The 21650-nt window shown below is 39.4% G+C and overlaps 3 pseudogenes; 2 read left to right on the forward strand and 1 right to left on the reverse strand.

The window, feature by feature from the left end:
- Positions 1-1423: 1423 nt before the first annotated feature.
- Positions 1424-2593, forward strand: LOC113577465 (ATP-sensitive inward rectifier potassium channel 1 pseudogene; annotated as a pseudogene).
- An 8398-nt stretch (positions 2594-10991) lies between these two features.
- On the forward strand, positions 10992-13359 carry LOC113577464 (ATP-sensitive inward rectifier potassium channel 1 pseudogene; annotated as a pseudogene).
- Positions 13360-16438: 3079 nt separating this feature from the next.
- On the reverse strand, positions 16439-20314 carry LOC145656219 (ATP-sensitive inward rectifier potassium channel 1 pseudogene; annotated as a pseudogene).
- Positions 20315-21650: the final 1336 nt, after the last annotated feature.

Genomic DNA, 21650 nt, shown 5'->3' on the forward strand with positions numbered 1-21650 from the left:
GAATACTTGGAGGAAGACATCGGTATAGAGAAAGTATGATAAATTGGAATGATGTAATACAAACTGCACAAGATTGCAAATAATAGTGTTCCTTGATAGAACTTATTGTTTGGTTACATAACCTGATTTAAACAAGAACGAGGCATTTCATGGGTAACTTCAACAAAAAAGCTGGTGCATCCTTGCTGAAATAATAGACTGCTTGTGTGCTGTTGACCCTATTCTGAACTCATTCGCTTGTCCTGAAAACATATTATGTAAATCCATCCCCCTTTGCTGCAGTGAAAAAAAGGATTGATTTTGTGTACAGATAAAAATTATTATACAACACAAGTCCAGCCTTACCTGTAGGAGGGAACTATAGAGAGAACCATAGAAGGTAATCAAGTGCTGAAAGCCAAGGTGTCAGAGATACAGTTTCTAAATGAATGTGGGGGATAAGAAAAGCAATCAAGATTAAAAGGAAGAAAAAGATTATTATGCAATGATTAATAAACTGCAATTTCTGCTTAGCAATCCTTACAAACAATAATATAGTCCTGTAGACCATCTGATTTGAAGACAGGAGAACTATAGCAGGTAAGTGCCTGAATACTTGACGTCACTTTGTACTTTAAATTGAACACTCCATTCTACCGCTTCTTTCTATTAGAGCTGAGCTTAGCTCTAAATGAGATCACAGAATGTTCACTCCACACTCTCCTTTTATCCCATCCTGCCTTTTTTCTTGATCAGTATACAGGCTAAGCCACCTGCTCTGTTTTATTTGGTTTTACTTAATTTTAAATGCAGTAGCAGAGCAAGGGATGTATAGGACAAAAAAAAAAAGGACTAAAGTAGTGGCCCTTTAGACATCACCTTTCTTTTTGAATTTTTGGCATTAAAATACAATGGTGATGTGTTGGGTGACAGTATTTCTTCGCTGTTGATTTGCTGGACGATTTATATAAGCATGCTTCTGCTAAATGCCATAAATGTAAAGGGAAATGTACTTGAATTTTGCAATTTAAAAAAAATAATAATAAAGAAGGGAGAAAAAAACTTGCCTGAACTTCAAGAGCAGAGAAGCTAGTAGGGGGAAATGCATTTCTGCATATATAGAACTTTCTAGAGCCTTCAATGCCAGGACACAGATAATGCAGCCTCGTTAATTCATCTATAAAATGTATTTGTATAGAAGGTTGCCTTTGTTTTCTCATCCTTGAAACCTGCTTTCTCTGAGTTATTTGACTTTTGAAATATTTTTTTAATTCACTTTGATGGAAAAAGCCCTTTTTTCTCTGTTCGTGTTCACTTTAAGAGCAGAGACATTCTGTCAAACATTCCGTCAAGTAAATATAATTAACCAATAAAATTAAGTTTTATTCAGCACATCTTTCAATATGTTGATGCATTTTATCTCTAGATTGAATATATCTTGAAAATGACACTCACACTGCCACAGCTGCTCAGAGATTACTTGGACAAGCGCCAGATTAACCGGAACCGTCTGGTGACCAAAGATGGCCACTGTAACATTGAATATGGCAATGTGAAGCACAGTAGTCGCTTGGCCTATTTGCTGGATATATGGACAACCATCTTAGAGCTCCGCTGGACTGTAGTTTTCACCTTGTTCACAGCTGCCTTCCTTGTCAGCTGGTTCATTTTTGCATTTCTCTGGTACTGGACTGCTCACAGCAATGGAGATCTGAAGTGGCAGAACCCTTCAGCTGACCACACACCTTGCATAAAGAATGTCACCAGTTTTACCACTGCTTTGCTTTACTCTATAACAACACAGATGACTATTGGCTATTCTGCAAGGGTTGTCACCACATATTGCCCACATGCAATTGTCCTCCTCAATATCCAGACTCTCATTGGTACAGTAGTAAAATGTTTTTGGTGTGGAATAGTTATCACCAAAATGTCCTCTCCTAAGAAAAGAGCAAAAACCATCAACTTCAGTGAAAAGGCTGTCATCAGCCCTAGAAATGGTGCCCTGTGTTTGCAGATACGAGTGGCCAACCTACGTAAAACTCTTCTGGTTGGGAGCCAGATTTACGGTAAGATGTTTAGAACAACAGTCACACCTGATGGTGAGATCATCATCATGGACCAGATCACTGTCGATTTCATGGTGGATGCTGGGAAGGACAACCTGTTCTTCGTCTGTCCTTTGACCCTGTATCATGTGATTGACAGGACAAGTCCATTTTTTGAGATGGCAGCAGACACTCTGCACCAGCAGCAGTTTGAGCTGGTGGTGTTTCTGGATGGCACAGATGAGACCACTAACTTCTCCTGCCAGGCCAGGACTTCCTATGTCCCTAGAGAGATCATGTGGGGTTATGAATTCTTCCCCATTATCTCCCGTAGCAAAGAAGGCACATACTGCGTGGATTTCTCTATGCTCGCCAGACTGGTACCCACACCGACTCCACACTGTATCTTCTGCTTCAGTAATGCGAGAGCTCACCATTATGACCCCAGAGGTGGCACTGACAATCTGGACTTTGAAGCCTGTAACACTACTAACCAGGACAACATTGGTCACCAGAGTTTCCAACAATCAGTAAATATACAAACACTCCATAAAAGAAAACCTTAAAGTACACATCTTTAAAAATTATGTGTGTAAGTAAACATGTTTCCTTAAAAGCACTAAGAATGAAACTTCCTTGTTCTTTCTTCAGTGAAACAAGGAATTCTGCCAGTTCATGTTCAGATGCATTTACATAATCTTATATGGCAGCCTTATATATTTCTATATTTATGGAAGCTTTTTAAAACACATTGTCTCATGACAATGAATAGAAAGGCCAGGAATGTTGTAGTGCTGCTGCAATTGTGTAACATTCAGGAAATAATATGGGAGAAAAAAACGATCATATATTTTTTCATATATGCGAGCATATGTTAATTGTAATATGCAAATAAAATTATTTTGCCAAAATTCTGTTTTTAATTGGTGTTTTTATGAATACTTTAATGTATAATCTTTTAAAAATATAGTGTCTCCCACACTTCAGCAGAAAGCTAAGATTATATAAAAAGATATTGGGTCTTTCTCATCTGTTTTTAACCACGACATCTTTGCCTTTAGGTTAAGGCAAGATGTAGCACTTCCAGTGACTATCAAGTCAAACACTGGGCTTGACTACTACACCCATCTTCACAGAAATCAGTTTTCAATGCAGGAGAATGCAGTAATTTGTTCCACTACTTCAAAGTAAACCAGGAGGGCCAACTGAAAGATTTTTTCTATAAATAAAAAATGTTGTTTAATACACACTCACAATCCACTTTATTATAAAACAAAAGAATATTAACACCTTGTTGAACTGCAGCTCTGTTGCCATGAATGGTCATTTTTTGACCACAGGATCACACGACCATTGCTGTTTTACTATGCACAAATAATATATGAACAGCAGTGGCTTTGTGCTAACTAATCATAAACAGAGTAGACCAGGGCTGATTACTTCTGCATGAGAATAAATAGGCTCAGGTCAGGACTTTCTGTGTCCTTAAGGAGATCATGTGGGGCTGCCAGTTCCTCTCGATCATCTCCCAAAGCAAAGAGAGCAAATATCACATGGACTTCTCCAATGTAAGCAACATAGGCAATTGCAAGTAAATCTATTAAAAAAACAAACACTTTTGCTGTCTTAAAAACAATCTTTAACAGAGAGAAACTTCAGCAATAGGAAACAATTGAAAACAATATTTCTGTGTTGTTATTAAAGTGGATAAGTAAACATTTTACAATATTCCTATAAAACACTATAGAAAATGATTCTAACAGTTCAATTTATAATTTGTTTTTATGTGTAAGTAGTAATATAACAAGTTAGGTATGTGTTGGCTAACTGGAGTTAACCTTTATGTACTTATTTTTCATTTGTTCATGGAGAGATTACTAAGGTTTAAATATAAGACTTGAACTGTGATTGTGACTAAAGTGGAGGATGGGAGGAGGTTACAGGGCTGCACAAGCATATTTAACCCTGAGACTCTATGACTGGGATTTCTTGGTTGTTGGGTTTTTTTGTTTTTTGGTTTTTTTTTCTTAAAGAGGCTTAGGTCAGATGCTTACCACAAGCAAGCCTGATGAAATTTAGTAATAAGACATCTGGAGAAACGTGTGCAATGGCACACGTGAGTTTAAACCAGTTTAGATTGGGTTTTCAACAAATGGCTATATACGAAGCTAACGTGTTTTGTTAGCGTCAGATAAACTGGACTTGGACACACTTTCAGAATTCATTAAAGTTGTTTGGATGTCTGACAATATGGGGTTCGCCTGCTTCAGTAGATAATTAATCATTTAATATTTTTGGTTTATTTTAAAGTCAGACTGGAATGTACTATTTAACGTGTTCAGTGCAACCATCTATCTTTTGTCTCCCAATAAGCCCGTAATTATTAGAGAATTGGTACTGTAAAAAGTCGGCTATTCCAAGGTTTCTCAAGTAAAAACATCTTTCTATCAGACGTTGTGAGCTAACTAACGCTAAATAACTCGTAAGTAAGCTAGGAGCCTACTATTAATCGTATGTGAGATAACTTTCGAAACGCTTTGGAAGAGAGCTAACTTCACTAGTTAGCTAGGTTATAGATTCCAGGCAGTGGCGGCTGGCCAATAGAGGGTTATTTGTAATAAAATAATTGTTGTTTGAATATTTAAATTAATCAATAACTATTTGTTTTAAGTATGAGTGTGATAAAATGGATAATAATAAGTAATATATTAAATATATTGGGGAAATTAACTTCCTGGTTCATTCAATCTCACTTCTGGGGCGACAGAAAGATCGTCCAGTCACAGCCACAGCGTAGCCAATTACTGACCAGTGCTGATACAATATCCGCATGGTAACATAAATTTAGCCAATCAGCGTCCTCGAATCTGATGCCTAAAGCGCATTTATCGTTATTTATTGCCCCAAGCAGAGTCAGTCACTGGTGGAGTAGAGACAACGGTTTTGATAACAGTCAGTCAGAGGTGGAGTAGATACATATGGTGTAATTAATAGCAGTCAGTTAGTGTTGGAGTAGGGGCTTATGTTGTTGATGATGATGAACGCGGTTACTCAAGACATGGCATTTCAGAAGACCATTTGAGAAGACTGGTGGAGAAACTACACATTGGTGAGTAGCTTTCTAAGATGGCTAGCCTAGCTACAACTGGTCAGGTTGTGTATTTTGTGGTAGTTTTTTATTTATAGTACCAATGAACTAGCTAGGCTAGTGAAACCTAGGTTTGTGCTAGTCTTAGCAAGTCTTAGCCTTCTATCTGAGCACATTAGAGCTGCAGCTAATGGCATTTATTCTTAGTCTCTTGATTGTTAATGCCAATTAAATAATTACTGGCTATTTCACAGAGCACTAGTAGTTTGTGTTGTGTTGGGATGGTTGCTGAAACTGATTGTCTCAGCCCCACCCAGAATATTTTTGACCAGCTTCCACTGGCACTATCCTTTTATTTTAATTTTTTGGCTCTACGGAGTGAAACAGCCAGTTGTTTTAACGTTTTAAGGCCACAATGCTCACTAGCGGGGGCGGGGGCGGGGGCGGGGGGGGGGAAAACTTGCCTGCATCAAGGCATAAACTGAGTAACATGGGATTAATGCTGGCAATGGGTGATTTCAGGATCAGAGCTTTGAAACCAGACCACCCCACACCCATTTTAACAAAATTGTGGACTCTCATTCCCAGACTTTATCTTTTTGGGCAGGGGAAACGCTGTGACTGGAAAGACACCAGCAAATCTGAGAAAACCTAACTTAAAAAGACGATGAGGTATAAAAAATAATGCAAAAGTGAAGAAATCCTTGTCTATGCTACTAACTGGAGTGGAGCCCCCACACCACAGACTGTAACTGGTGTGTGGGTGGGTGTGTACACGTGTATACTCTCAGCGCAGTCACTACACGGCTTCGGGGAGAGCGGGGCAAAGGAAAGGTTGGAGAAAGAACGTGGATCACATGGGGGCATGGGGTGAATGTGGATCACATGGGGGTACTGCTGTATTTTCATTGTTAAAATATGTTTAAATCATGTACTTTCTATGGTTTCAACATTTTTCAGCTTATAAGAGACAAACTTGTGTTTAAAAAAACAGCAAAAATGACATTTTTAGGGTTGCTGGGACTCAGTTTAGGGTTGCTTCAGCACATATTAAATGGGTCTAAACACACCTATGCTGTCGGCATAGGAAACACGCTATGTAGAACACTTAGAAGGGGTAAGAGCAATATAGCTTCATTAAAAACTAATTGTTTTATTTGGGAATAATTTAAAAGTTGCTTAACAAGTGTTAAAATTTGCTTATAAAGCTGAACATAGTCTATGAGCTGTCCAATAACAACTCAGCCCTTTTTGTTTTTGTTTTTACTAATTAATTCAGAGACAACTCTGAAGAAAGAATAAACAAAGCACAGTTTGATCCATTTTAAAATGTGTAGTGTTGCTGTATTTAATTATCTTTTACACTCCACTTGATGATGTATAGGTACTATTGGCTATCTAGGAATGTAATTTCATTATTTTTAAAGAAAAAACACATACCAGGTGAGTAATGACATTTATTTGCTGAATCTAAGGTGCCATCCCTATTTTATAAGCATATGTTTAAGTATTCACCTTGGAGGGATGGGGCCCTAGACGAAATGGAGGTACTGCTGGGATATTAAAACTTAGCTAAATACAGCAGTTTAGCTGTGTAATTCTTTTCCAGTTAACCCTTTAATAGCAATTAAGGTCAGATAATGCATTAAAAGAGACATGGCATATAATTCTAAAATGGAGCAGAAGCCATATTCTAGACTTCAGAGCTTGAGAATTGGTATAAAGGTGAAGACTTATTTTCCACTGTCATGTTAGTAGTTGGGGTTAATGAAGTTTCTGCTGTAGACAAAGTTAAAGATGTTCAAAAAGTTGTTTGGGGGGTGTAAGAGTAAAAGGGAGGACCTTTGATGTTGAGACTAATAGTCCCATGCTTCTGTGTGAGTGCACAAAAGTGTTAAATCCACTGTCTCACCTCAGGTAAGAACACATGATGGTTCCTCACCCTGGAAATTCATTATGCCATTTCAGATGGGTTTTATGAAAAGCTGGGAAACCTCTTATCAGTGGGAAAAGCAATGGAGGACTTACAAACTCTGTCATCTTCTTAGCACTTAAGGCAACACAATGGAGTCTTTTCTCCATGTTATGGGAGAATTTATGAATCTGAGCTATAGTTACTACCGGCTTAGAGCAGTTTTCCGGTGCACAGAGAAGCAGTCAGGACACTGGCCTAAAGGGTCCTGTTCTTGAAATAGTAAGGGCTTTAAGTTTCACTAACCCTGAAGTAAAACTAGAAGAGTATCTGGATTCCATAAATCATGCTTGTGGATATGTAGAATCTGGTGAAGATTTGTGGTCCTCTTCTTTGATGCCGCAAAAATCAGGGGAAAACCTGTCAGAGATGGAACCATTTGGTCAGAGATGGGAACCATTTTTAGCCTACACGGTCCAGAAAGGAGGCATCATGACCTAAGATATGGACAGAGTGAGAGTAGAGCAACTGTTCAGAGGTGCAGGGGGGGCTGACTTAATGTTACTACAGTTGCACCTCAAAAAAAAGAAGAAACAGACCCCCTAATTTTCTAGACGTGCTTAGATCAGAGCAGAAAAGTAGTGAGGGGTTTCACTGTAAAATAAACCTTTGTGTACATTAACTTAGTGCTCAAGATTCATTACAATAAAGGAGCATAAAAACAAAACTAATTTCTGAAAGAGCAGGTGGCTGAAAAAAAAATTAGGCTAAAGACAGCAGGAACTCAAATAAAAGTGACCTAGCAAGTAAGCAGCATTCTTGTTCTGCATGGAGCCATGCTATGAGCACTATGAGCATTGCTCCAGTACTTGAGCGACTAGGTCTCACATCTATAGTGAAATGGCAGATATATGGTCACCCTTGTAAGCAGCAGCTGTCTCAGTTTCCTGTGCAACAAATGACAGATTTAGCAATTTTGGACTTTAGCTATTCCATCTTTCCATACAGAGGCTATGTGCTGATGGATGTCCAGTTTCCAAAAGAGTTCACTGGTGCCCTTGAGATTTTATCTGTATTGGCACTGATTTGTCCTGATCCCAAGCCTCAGACCAAACTAGGCTTGGGCTATAATGTAAATTTAGGCAAACAATTATCGTCTCCAGATTTATCCCAATTAAAAGATTTTATCAAGTTAAAATTTCATTTACTAAGTACCTCACATAAGCATTACAGGGCTTTTCATCTGTTTCAGTCACGTGTTTAATTTACATGCGCAGCAGTAAAACATTTGCTGCATCTCAGTTGAGCAATAAATAATTAACAGGGAATCTTAATTCTGGAAGAAAAAAAAAGTTTGAATATTATGAAGCAATAATAATACCTGTTTATGATGCATGTATATTACCCTAATAGTTGTAGTTTAAGGTCTTTAACAATCCAGATTGGTTTATACACAAATATTGTTTTTCATTTAACTTTTCACCAGTTACCGACAAGCATTTTTGCACCAATGTCTACAGCAAATACAGTCATCGGGCAGAGTATTATGCAAAGATTTTATTTTTATTTATAGGAATAAATTATGAACTTCAAATTACGAACTTGGAAAAAACTTGTACAGCATCCTTAATAAATGAACAATCTAAATCAAAGGCATACAATTAAATAGCTTGAATCTAAAACAGATGGGCACTGGCTAATGTTACATTTTAAACAGTAAGCAATAAACTAACACAGCAATAAATAAACACATTCTGTTGGATTGACAAAATATGCCAAAAATTAACAAATAGTAGTGTACAAGTTGTACATTCAGTAGCAAAATTAACTTTGGTCACTACCATATGCCAGTGCACATTCTTTGCAAGGAAGACAAGCATGCTAACCTTGTCAGATTTAAGATGAGAGTGTGAGGAGTTAGCATTTTCCAGCTGTGCTTAAAACACACTGGACAGGGTACTTGTTGCGCGCGCACACACATGTATTTGCGCAGCTGCCATTATCGATCATACGCTACCATGCTAGCGGATCATCATTGCCAGCTTCCATTCATTGAATACAGAGCAAAGACCCTTAGCTATATTGGTTGCAGTGTGGCTGTCTGGAAATAAGCTTCCACTGTGGCAAAAATGATGTGTGCCATCACATAGACAGCATGTAACACTCTTGACATCTAAATGTTCTCTGAGTTTGTCTCGTTGAAAACCAAAATATTGCCAAACTGGCACAGTGACACCCATCTTCTGTACAAGCTCATCCATTTTTACGGTCTACTGGGGAGTAGGTCACATGTAGCAGAGTTTGTTTCATGTCCATGTACCCAGCATTCTTTGGCAGACTGAAACTCTACATTATATATCTACATATAATATTTTCAAGTGGTGGTTTAAAAACGTAAATTTATAGTTAGTTGGAGAATCTATGATCATGTGGTATACTTAAATGCCATCTTTTCTGTTATATGTCTAAAATTTTCATACACCATAAAATAGAATGTTTGTATAAAGTCAAAGGCATTGACACAAATCAGTGGTAAATGTCATTAGTACGTGATAAAAAGAAATAGAAGGATAATTTACCTAATATCGTCACTGCTTTAAATTATTACGACATACAATCATGTCGTTTATTGGCCCAAGGCTAGACCAAACCAGTGTTGTTGTTTTTTTTGTGAGTACAAATGCCAGTCTATTTTGAAGGCCTGTGTCATTGTACAAACAAATGGAAAATACCAGCTTAGTACAGGTGCAGAGTGTGAACTGTGGGCCTGCTTTTTAAGGCAATTTTTTATTTGGTAGAAGTTCTTGTTGGCCCTGTGAGATGGCTAGGTAGCCTAGTTTTCTCCCCTTAAAAGACTTGCTGTGTGCAATTTTAGATGTATTTGCATGTTCCAGTGATGAAGAATGCATTACTAGTAGAAAAAAAAAATCTGTCCCACTGGATTGTTATAGCTTATCTTGTATTAGCCTATTGTAGCTCCAGTGTCTACTATTGATGTCAATAACTTCTTCCATCTTGTAGAATGAAAGCATGAAGGAGATTACTCTGCAAAAACATAAGCCTGTTGAACAGGTGCTGCTCACAGGGCTAGCAACACCACCTTTTGGGCAGTGCCTGGAAATATAGACCGAAACCTTATTGACTCTGGTGACTGCTTTCACTCACTTGGAATTTGGGAGAGGCTCAGATAGAAGATATGTAGCAGAAGACTAGTAGTCACTGCATGAATGGGAAGTTGCCCTGGCAAAAAGAGTGGAACACCAGACCCAAGAACATTCCATGAGTGTTCTCAACATATAGGACTTACCAACATTTATTTGACATTTTATGGCATTTAGCTGACACTTTTATCCAAAGCTGATTACAATTGCAACTTGAGCAATTGAGGGCTAAAGGCCTTGCTCAGGGGCCCAGCAGTGGTAAATTGATGGCGGTGGGGCTTGAACCAGCAACCTTCTGATTACTAGCCAAGTACCTTAACCACTCTCATAAACAAAGACTCCAGAAGCTAAAACTTGATCGCTTTATGGAGACTTTCTATTATTCGTTTCTTAACCAGCAAAAGTATAAACAAGGCACTGGCTATACACATACATGACATTCCATAATATGTATAACCACACAGAAATGCATGGAGGAAGAGAATTGTATTAAAATGGAGTGATTTAATACAAACTGCACAGGGTGGCAGAGAATAGTGTTCGTTGATGCAAGTTATTGTTTTGCTTACGTGACCTGATCTGAAAAAGAACGAGGTGTTCCTGGGTGACTTCTGAGAATAAGATCCTGGCAGAGAAAACAGACTGTTTTGTGTGATATTTACCCTGTTCTGAACTAACTAGCTTCTCCTGTAAACTTGTTGTGTAAACTTGTAGTGAAAAAACCCAACTGATTTTGTGTACAGATAAATATTGTTATATGCCTTAAGTCCAGCCTTACACATAGGAGGGAACCATAGAAGACTCAAGAGCTGAGACCCAAAGTGTCAGAGACCGATTTGAATGAGTGTGGGGAATAGGAAAAGGAATCAGTATTAAAAGGAAGTCAAAATTATGATATAATGGTTAATAAACTGCACAATTCCTTCTTAGTAATCCTTATAAACTATTAGTAATATAGTCTATGGTTGACCTTCTAGTTTGAAGACAGGAAAGCATCAATAGCAGGTAAGTGCCAATCTGAATACTCGACATCACTTTGTAGACTGAACACTCCAGTCTGATTCGCTTTTGAGGTTGAGTTTAGCTCTAAATGAATTCACATTATCCATTTATCCTACCTTGCCTTTTTTCCAGAGTGGTACACAGGCCAGCCCATTTGCTCTTTCTTAAATTCATTTAGTTTTACTTCCTTATATGCTGAGGCAAAATGTAGAGGAAGATATACAGGGCAAGGAAAAAAAACTACAGAAAATAGTGATGTGAATGTGCTACAGTCATGGATTAATGTATTCTCCAAATAAAAAAAGGAAAACAGCCAGTGAAATAAAAACAAAAACGTGATCTCATATAGCAGGCGGAAAAAGATTTATGCATATATACAATGTTCTAGACCCTTTTAAAGCCAGGACACAGGCAATGCAACATCAAAGTCATCTATAAAATTCATATGTATTGGAAGATTTTATTTTTCTCATTTTAGAAAACTGCTTTTGCTGAATTATTCCAAATACTAATGTTTTTTTAAAATTCATTTTAGTGGAAAATAAAATTTGAAACTGAGGTTCAGCCCTGTTGTTCTATGTTCATTTTCACTTTAAACATTATTTCAAGTAAATATATTTAACTTTACACAATTAAGGTTTACTCAGTACATCTTTCAAAATGCTGATATGTTTTATCCCTAGATTGAATACATCTTGAAAATGACACGCACACTGCCACAGCTGTTCAGAGATTACTTGGACAAGCGCCAGATTAACCGGAACCGTCTGGTGACAAAAGATGGTCACTGCAACATTGAATATGGCAATGTGAAGTACAGCAGTCGCTTGGCCTATTTGCTAGACATATGGACAACCACCCTGGAGCTCCGTTGGACTATAGTGTTCATCTTGTTCGGAGCTGCCTTCCTTCTCAGCTTCTTCCTTTTTGCACTTATCTGGTACTGGATTGCTCGCAGTAATGGAGACTTGTGGTGGCAGAATCCTTCACCTGACCACAACCCTTGTGTAATGAATGTCTATGGCTTGACCACTGCTTTCCTCTACTCCATAACAACGCAGATGACCATTGGCTACACTGCAAGGGTCATTACCCCATATTGCCCGGGTGCACTCGTCGTTCTCAATATCCAGACTCTCATTGGTACACTCGTAAAATGCTATTGGTGTGGCGTGGTTATCGCCAAAATGGCCTCACCTAAGAAAAGAGCAAAGACAATCAACTTCAGTGAAAAGGCTGTCATCAGCCCTAGAAATGGTGCCCTGTGTTTGCAGATACGAGTGGCCAACCTACGTAAAACTATACTGGTTGGGAGCCAGATTTATGGTAAGATGTTTAGAACAACAGTCACACCTGACGGCGAGACCATCATCATGGACCAGATCACTGTCGATTTCATGGTGGATGCTGGGAAGGACAACCTGTTCTTCGTCTGTCCTTTGACCCTGTATCATGTGATTGACAGGACAAGTCCATTTTTTGAGATGGCAGCAGACACTCTGCACCAGCAGCAGTTTGAGCTGGTGGTGTTTCTGGATGGCACAGATGAGACCACTAACTTCTCCTGCCAGGCCAGGACTTCCTATATCCCTAGAGAGATCATGTGGGGTTATGAATTTTTCCCCATTATTTCCCGTAGCAAAGAAGGCACATACTGCGTGGATTTCTCTATGCTCGCCAGACTGGTACCCACACCGACTCCACACTGTATCTTCTGCTTCAGTAATGAGAGAGCTCACCATTATGACCCCAGAGGTGGCACTGACAATCTGGACTTTGAAGCCTGTAACACTACTAACCAGGACAACATTGGTCACCAGAGTTTCCAACCATCAATAAACACAGAAACACTCTATAAAAGAAAATCTTAAAATTACATTCTTTAAAAATTATTTATGTATGGAAACATGTTTCCTTAAAAGCACTAAGAATGAAACTTCCTTGTTCTTTCTTTAGTGAAACAAGGAATTCTGCCAGTTAATGTTCAGATGCATTTACATAATCTTATATGGCAGGCTTATATGTTTTTCTATTTATGGAAGTTTTTTTCTTGTTGAAATGGGTAACTGATAGGAACTAATTATGGAGATCATATATTTTCATGTTACCACATATTAGTTATGATATGCAAATAAAAGTGATTTTGCCAAAAACTTGTTCTCAGTTTGTTTTTATGAAGACTGTAATGCACAAACTTTTAAAATCTTAGTGTTTCCCAAACCCCAAGAGCAAGCTATAATTCATAGCTCACCTGTTTTCAACCACTGCATCTTTGCCTTTAAGTTAAGGCAAGGTGTACCACTTCCAGTGACTAGCAAGTGAAACAGTGGACATGACTAACACACCTGTCTTCACAGAAATCAGTTTTCACTGCAGGAGAACACAGTATATTGTTCCACTACTTCAAAGTAAATCAGGAGATGTTTGATATAAATATTTTATTTATATAAGATATGAAGTGTAAGAGAGTCCTTATTTTTATTATAAATTTATATAATGAAATTTCTACGGGTGGCAAGAATAAGCAGAAAGAAAGTGGTTACAGTCTTTCATGGATGATGTTTACAATGTAAATTAGTTTGACAAACAGCAGGGTGGTCAATGGTTTGAGATTGCAGTGTGAATTACAATTAGCAGTTTGAGATTAGATCACACTATAAATAAGGTACACTCTATTTACAGGAGGCAGTATGAGCATCAAAAGTGCAACAATATAGTATGACTAGTTAAATAACATTGGCTTTAAAAGGGTGATGCAGTTATTCTGTTCCAGAGGTGTTCTAGACAGTCTGAATAATATTACATATGCCCTGCATGTGTAAAGTGATTGTTCATTGAATGTTCAAAAGGTGCAGAGTATAGCATTAAGAGTACATGGTTACAGATGGGTGGGGGGAACTTTTGTGGTAGCTGAGCCCTTTTCAGCTTCCTTAAGAAGTACAGACTTTGTTGTGCCCTCTTTATCAGGCATTATTAGGTAGACCATGGAGACCAGGTATTAGGAGGCCATGATAAGTGTCTGTATATGTGGACACATACTTCATTCTCCACTCATTCTATTGCTTCCCCAGAAAAGTGGAGGGGGAGTTGGTCTGGCTTTCTTATTCTCCTGAATTACTTTTGTCTTGTAGGTGTTAAGTATTAAGTTGTTGAAGTTGCACCATTCACCTAGACATTCCTCATTCATGTAGGCACTCTCATCGCCCTCTGACAGAGGTCTACTATTGTGGTGTCTGCAAATGTTATAATGTTTGAAGAGTGAATAGGTGTGCAGTTAAGTGTAAACAGGGTAAAGAGCCTGGGGCTCAGTACACAACACCTGCGAGGTTCCAATGTTCAGGATAAGAGTGGAGGAGGTGTAGTTTACAATCTTGACTCTCTGGTCTGTCAGATAGGAAGTCTCTGACCCAGAAGAAAATGAGGCTGCTCAAACCTAAGATCCCCAGTTTGCTGAACAGTTTATGAGGAATAATGGTGTTGAAAGCAGAGCTAAAATCCACAAATAATATCCTAACATACATATTGGGTTGTCAGTGCCATGTCGAGTGTGTTAGAAAGGTCCTCTGTCTCTGTCCTTTTATTTGTAGGCAAATTGCTGCTGGTCCATATCTGAAGGAATGATGGCTTAGGTGTGGGAAAGCATTTCATGATCGATGTTAGTGCACCTGGTTAGTTGTCATTGAGGCCTTTGGGGCTCAGGATGATTGTGGTGGTCTTAAAGCTTGTTGATACTGCAGCTTATAGTAAGAGGGTGAATATTTTACTATTACACCTCATATTTGATTTGCACAGATCTTTAGTGTCCGTCCAGAAACTGTTTGCACCCGCTGCTTTGTTGGCAAACACTGTCTGCAGCGTGGTCCTCACCTGATGATTTAAGACCAGTGTCTGCTCCCAACCAAGAGGTGTGGTGTAAGAAGTCTTCTTGTTTTGGACTTCAAACCATGCAAAGAATTGGTTTAGCATATCAGATAGACTGCATGTAGATGACAGACTTCCACCTTTGGCCTTCCCCAAGTGCACCATTCTGTCCGTTCTATAGATGGAGTGCACTATTAACTCCATGTCAGCACCAGGAACAGCAATAACAGCTGTTCTTGTCATCCATCTTGAGCTCATCCATCTTGTTGGTGAAAAGACTCGGGACAGCTGCTCTGAGTGTATTTGCTTGTAGCCTAGCATGCAGCCTATCTTTCTTCTCCTGCTCTTCCTTTCTCTGCACTGCCTTCATTGCCTCACCAAGGGTGTGTCAGCTCCATTGGGCTCCAGTGGGATAGCTTTTAAGTAAAACGTTCTTGTGCTGATAGACCAAGAAGAACCCAGCTGCTTGGATGGTTTGGTCCAGTACCACTGGGTTCAGCCATGTCTTGGTAAAGCAGGCGAGGTTGCAGTGCCGAATGTCTCTCTGAAACTTAACCTTGGACCTGAGCCCATTCAGCTTGTTCTCTAGAGACTGGACATTGGCTGGCAGGATACTAGGCAGGGGAGCACAGTGTGCCCAAGCCCTCAGCCTGTTCCAGATGCCAGCTTGTTTCCCCTGGGAGTCGCCACTTTGAGTTACTTCCTTTGATCCTCAGCAGGATTTCACCCAGCTAGCATGTATCCGTTGTTAAAAACAGCAAGGAGTGAGTAGATTGCAGTGCAATAGAAATAAGAGTATTTCTATCATAGCCGATAAGAGCTATGATACAAAAGGAAAGAATGTGCAAAAAAACAAGCAGATGCCCTCAATGGCGCCATCATTATAGCTAAGCATTTGCCTTACCTTCTCTACCCTACGCTCATGCTGTGGTACAACCACAGGTGACTGTTACGTATACATCTCATTTCACATAGTTTTATAGTTTCTAACACACAACAGTAAGCAGTACAATGTCATTTCAGGCCTAGTGTTGCTTTCACATAGTGGGGTCTCAAAGCTATGTGGGTGCTGTCCACGTCAGGTGCTGAAGTTATATACTAGCTATCAGCTACCTTGCTGACCATGATGTGGTGCTGAAATTGAATTACATGTTTTACCCGATAACTCCAATAGATGGATTAAATCTGGATTAATTTTGAAATAACATTGGGAGTATTAGGAACAGTGTGCACACCCTTTCTACATGCCTTGTGTATAGTTCAGATTAAATATATTTAAATAAACACAACAAACATTTCTTTATTATAAGTTATTTAATACTTACAAATGTATTTACACATTTCCTTTAAAAATAGCCACAATAGAATGTAAACAGTGAACCACAAATTATTATTAGCACACATCTTTAATATTTCAGAGCAAGTTACATTTGGAATTCCTTCATCAGAGGTTTTTTTTTGTGTGTGTGTGTGTGTGTGTGTGTGTACGTGTTTCATCATTATTATGCCCTGTGTTCACTTTCTTAGTCACTACTAAAAGCTAATTTTATTATCATCTGTGTCCTGTCACTGTGCTCCACATTTGAGAGCTATTTCCAGACAGAGCAAATCCAAAGATAATAAATATGTTCAGTTCAGTTTTTGGCATAACTCATCTAATCACTAACGTCAATCACCTCAAAACCCTTGTTTTCAATTCCGTGAGCAGACTGGTGTTGGTGGGCATTCACGTCATGATAGCAATAGGCACAGTGCGCAGTTGCAACTGTCTCGACTTTGGAGAAGTTGGAGAAGTTCACGCAATATTTGCCCTTTTTGCTGCGGGAGATGATGGGTAGGAACCTGTAGCCCCACATGATCTCTTGAGGTATGTAAGAAGTCCTGACCTGGCAGGGGAAGCTGGTGGAATCAGCTTTGCCATCCAGAAACACCACCAGCTCAAAGTCCTGCTGTGGCAGTGTGTCCACAGCCATCTGGAAGAATGGACTTGTCTTGTCAAGCACATGGTACAGAGTCAAGGGGCAAACAAAGAACAGGCTGTCCTTCCCAACGTCCACCTGAAAGTCAATATTGATCTGCTCCATAATGATTGTTTTTCCTTCAGGTGTGATTGTTGTCCTTATTAGTTTCCCATAAATTTGACTGCCAACCAGCAAACTTTTGCGAAGGTTGGCCACTCTTATTTGCAAACAGAGTGCATCCTGTTTAGAGCAGATTACAGCCATCTCAGTGAAAGTGACTGCTTTGCCTATTTTCTTGGGTGAGGACATTTTGGTAATAAGCACACCACACCAGAAGCAGACAATGACTGCACCAACAAGAACTTGGACAATAAGGACAACGATGGCACTAGGACAAGTTGGGGTAATTACTCGAAAGCCATAGCCAATAGTCAGCTGTGTCTCCAATGAGTAGAGGTATGAAGTGGTTAAGTCATACATATTAAGTATACAGTAACTGTGGTTACTTGGAGGGTTCTGATACCACAAGTCACCATTATCACGGGCTACCCAGTACCAGATAAGTGTGAAGATAAACCAACTGAAAATGAAAGAGGACACATAGAGTAATGTGAAGGAGTACCAGCGAAGTTCCACAAAGGTGCTCCATGTGTCTTGCATGAAGGCAAACCAGGCGCTGTATCTCATTTTGCCATACTCAGTGTTACAGTGGCCATTTTTGGTCACTAGACGTCTTCGTCGCATTCGTCGCCCAGCCAGGTAGCCGCTAAGCAACTGGCTTAAAGAGCGAGCCATTCTCAAGGTGCAAAAGCCTCAATCTGGGGAGAGAATACAAACATTGCTGCACTAAATGAATTTTATACATGTTATATCAGTATGTATTGAACTCCAGAAGTAATTGAAGAGTGACATTGTTAAATTGACAATTGCATTGAACAGTGATTATTTTAATGTGTAGAATCCTGCTTTAATTTGAGGTTAACATTTGTCAACCTTATAGGAATCACTTATCTTTTTAAACATAGCCCAACCACCTTAGCTGACCAAATTTAATTGGGCAAATAAATAAAATAAATAAAAATAAAACTTTAGTTAATTTGCTTGTTAACCCATGCAATCAATTACTAGCTGAAGATTTTAATGCCTCCTGATGGCCTGATTTATTGTTATTGTCACTTAATATTTTTTTATGTTGAGACAACAGCAACATAATCCAAATGCACATGTTACATTTCAAATGACCTGTAGATCTTTTTTGATTTACACATGAAATAATGGATCTCCAACACACAGCTGGCCAAGAAATTAAACAACTATCCAATTACATGTGGTTCTCTTAATGGAAGGCCTGTGTATTAAAATGGCTATTATTCTTAAAATGTATATAATTTCCTTCACAAATAAATATCTTATTTGAAGTTCCTTTAGGTTTTGTTTTGGAGTGTTGCATTTTGCTTCTGTACCGCTCTCTCTTGCACACATGTATTTACACTCAACCAGCAGAGTTTGTTTAGGACCACTGTAGATGAGAAAGCAATAACATTTTTTCGCTATAATGTCACAAAAATAATATTTTAGCCATATGTGTAAAATAGCCAGAAATAAAAGCAATGGTGAGAAAATGTGAAAGCCAAATGTAATGGTTGGATAAAATCTCAGGAAATATAACAGAAAGGCAAAACATAACTACTAATCACATTAACTTTACAGACTCAAATAATTTATCACAGATCTTTGGGAGTAACTATATGATCGATGTGGACATACCTGCTGTAGTGTTTTCTATGGCAGCCAGAAGTCTGGCAAACACGTCGAGGAGCGTGCCAGTATAATCTGCCTCTCTTTCACCTCGTCCCAATTTCTCAGTCTTATTCTCTTCCGCTTTTTGAAAGTGTCTCTGACTCCCCATTTCAGCTCTGGGCTTATGTATGGCCCCTTTATAGTAACAAGCCTTAAGGTTTACCCATACACAAAGAACAGGCGAATCCTCATGTTTATTTACTGTCTCACAACCAAAGATAGAAGTTTGCAGGAGGAGACATGATGTAGTAAATTGAAAAGGTTTTGGTCACAACAGTAAAGATGCTAAAGCAAAGTTTTATAGGGCAGGATAGAGAGATAGACTGTTAGTTTTGCAAATATATAGTCTGCATATATATATCTGGAATATCAGGATCTCTGATGCAACTTACTGTTTGCTTACATAACTAGAGCAGAATTTGAGAATAAGATTGGTTTTCCACTGGGCATGAGTAAGGGAAATCTTTTTCATGTCACTCTCAAGATTTATGTAACTTAATATTAGCATGTATTACAATGTTACAATAGGAGTCGATTACATCTCTATGTCATGTTTGTGACTTGATATTTGATACTATTGAATGTGGTTTTTGTCCTGCAATAATGCGATGATGCATGAAATCGATGCCTGGCTTGTAACTTTCAAAAGTCTATAATCTGACCCAGATCTGTATGGATGTCCTGTACCAGGCTTACACTTTTCAATGCAACTTGCTACATCATGCTAGGATCTCTCATCTGTTGTTGTGTAAGATGGCAGGTCAGACCTTAATAACTGCACAGAGGTCCCCTCTAAAGCCCCATGTCTTGGAATAGCGCCTCTCACATTGCTATCAAATATCAGTTATGGTTGATGCAAGCAGATCCATTCATGTATCACATGCTTTGATGTGTTTCCCAGTGGTTTTCTAATCCTAGTTCTAAATAGCACAATATGTGTCTAAAGTACATGCCTCGCCATGTTCACCTCAATTACCTCCAGCCTATTGTGCATTCAGATACACAATAACAAAAGAAGACCTTCTTTTGCTGTAACGTGACAGAAAAACTCAGACGCTCACGGAAAAAGTTTAGCTATCAGTTTACTGATGAAAAGGCAGATCAAAAACGTAAACAGTAGTCGGGCAAAAGTCAAATCCAGTACTGAGCAGCCAAAACTATACAGGAGGTTCCAAAAGAGAAAACAGGGACAGGAGAAGTTCAAAACCAGGGAGGCAGAAAACATTTAAAGTAATACAGAGGCAAAACCAGCCACATGGAATCCAAAAAACAGGCAGGGTCGAGTACACAGAGATGGCAGTCCACAGATGACACTCAGTATGCATACAGACAATATGCAATACCTTGCAAAGAGCAAGTAACCTGAACAGACTTATAGACATAGGCTAACTAGAAACAGATGAAACTGATCAGTACTCTAGAGATGCTGATCTCTGGTGGTTACCTGGGGCATTGTGGGAAATCGAGTCCTGAGCAGCAGGGCAGCATGAGAGTAGACTCCCCCCCCCGGAGTCCGAAACATGAGCAACCGTGACAAGCACCATTCCCACGCCCAGAGGCCATAACAGATGGGGCCCAGAACAGCCCAGACAAGTAGCCAGGTCAATAGACCTTGAGGATGGCCCTTCAGATGTGTAGCAGGCTTTTCTGGATGTTGGCTATGGAAGTTTGCCTTCAGACCCGGGTTCAAGTTGTCACAGGCCAGCACCATTTCTCCGGACCGTAGCCCTCTCAGTGGACTAGGCATTGCAGGACACCCCCATGTCACCAGGAGCCCCGTAGCCTGCTCACAGCATACATATCTAATGACATCTAGGGGACCTGAAACCACAGGCTTAAGAACAGACATGTGAAACGTTCGTGAGACTTGGTAATGTGGTGGCAGCTCCAGCTGGTATTTAACGTCATTGACTTTCTTAAGGATTCCAAAAAGGCCAATATACTTCAGGTTGAGTTCTGGCATCCTCCTACAAACTTGAAATCCTTGGTTGAAAGCCATACTCTGTCCCCTAGTTTGTATGACGGAGTCGGTGCCCAGCAACAGTCCGCCAAACTCCTTATGGCATTTCAAAAGCTGCTTCGATGCGCTGATGTGTCTCCTCCCATAACTGCTCATTGCACATCCTCTCAACAACCGGAACCTCGGAGGAGCTAGCAGTCTATGGAGACAGCAGTGGCTAGTAACCTAGAATGCATTCGAATGGGGTCATGCCAGTAGTAGAACACATTCCCATCTTATAGTTGCAGCAGTCTCCTGGGGAGGCAGAATTTCTTCGGACTCAGCATTTTCTGAACTATCTTGAAACACTTGGGACAGGACCTCTGATTTGGAATTACATGATCCAGGATGAAACCTTATTTTGAAATCAAGTCTAGATACAGACAGATAACCTAGGGGTTTAGACGCTTGGCAGTGTGCAGGAATTCCAGATTTTTGTGGTTGGTGAGTACAACAAATGGATGATTCACCCCCTCGAGTGTTGCTACTCCTCCAATGCCAGTTTGATAGCTAGCAGTTTATGATCCAAAATACCGTAATTATATTAAGCAGGAGTGAACTTAGACGAGTAGAATGCAAAAGGATGTAGTTTGGGGCAAATGCTGGACCATTGCGACAAAACTGCTCATACTTCAATTTCGGCAGCGTTCACCTTGACTGCGACGGGTTCTGCTGGATATGGGTGTGTAAGAATGGGCAGTCATGAGAGCCTTCAGAAGCACACTAAACTCCTCTGCAGCTAGAGATGACAGTAAGGGGGTGTGGCCAGGCTACTAAAATTTCGAATAAACTGGCAGAACCTCTGCAACTCCTTTATTGTGCTTGGGGTAGGTAAGTTA

Source organism: Electrophorus electricus, unplaced genomic scaffold, assembly GCF_041902795.1.
Source record: "Electrophorus electricus isolate QZ-2024a unplaced genomic scaffold, ASM4190279v1 Scaffold63, whole genome shotgun sequence".
Lineage (NCBI taxonomy): Eukaryota > Metazoa > Chordata > Actinopteri > Gymnotiformes > Gymnotidae > Electrophorus > Electrophorus electricus.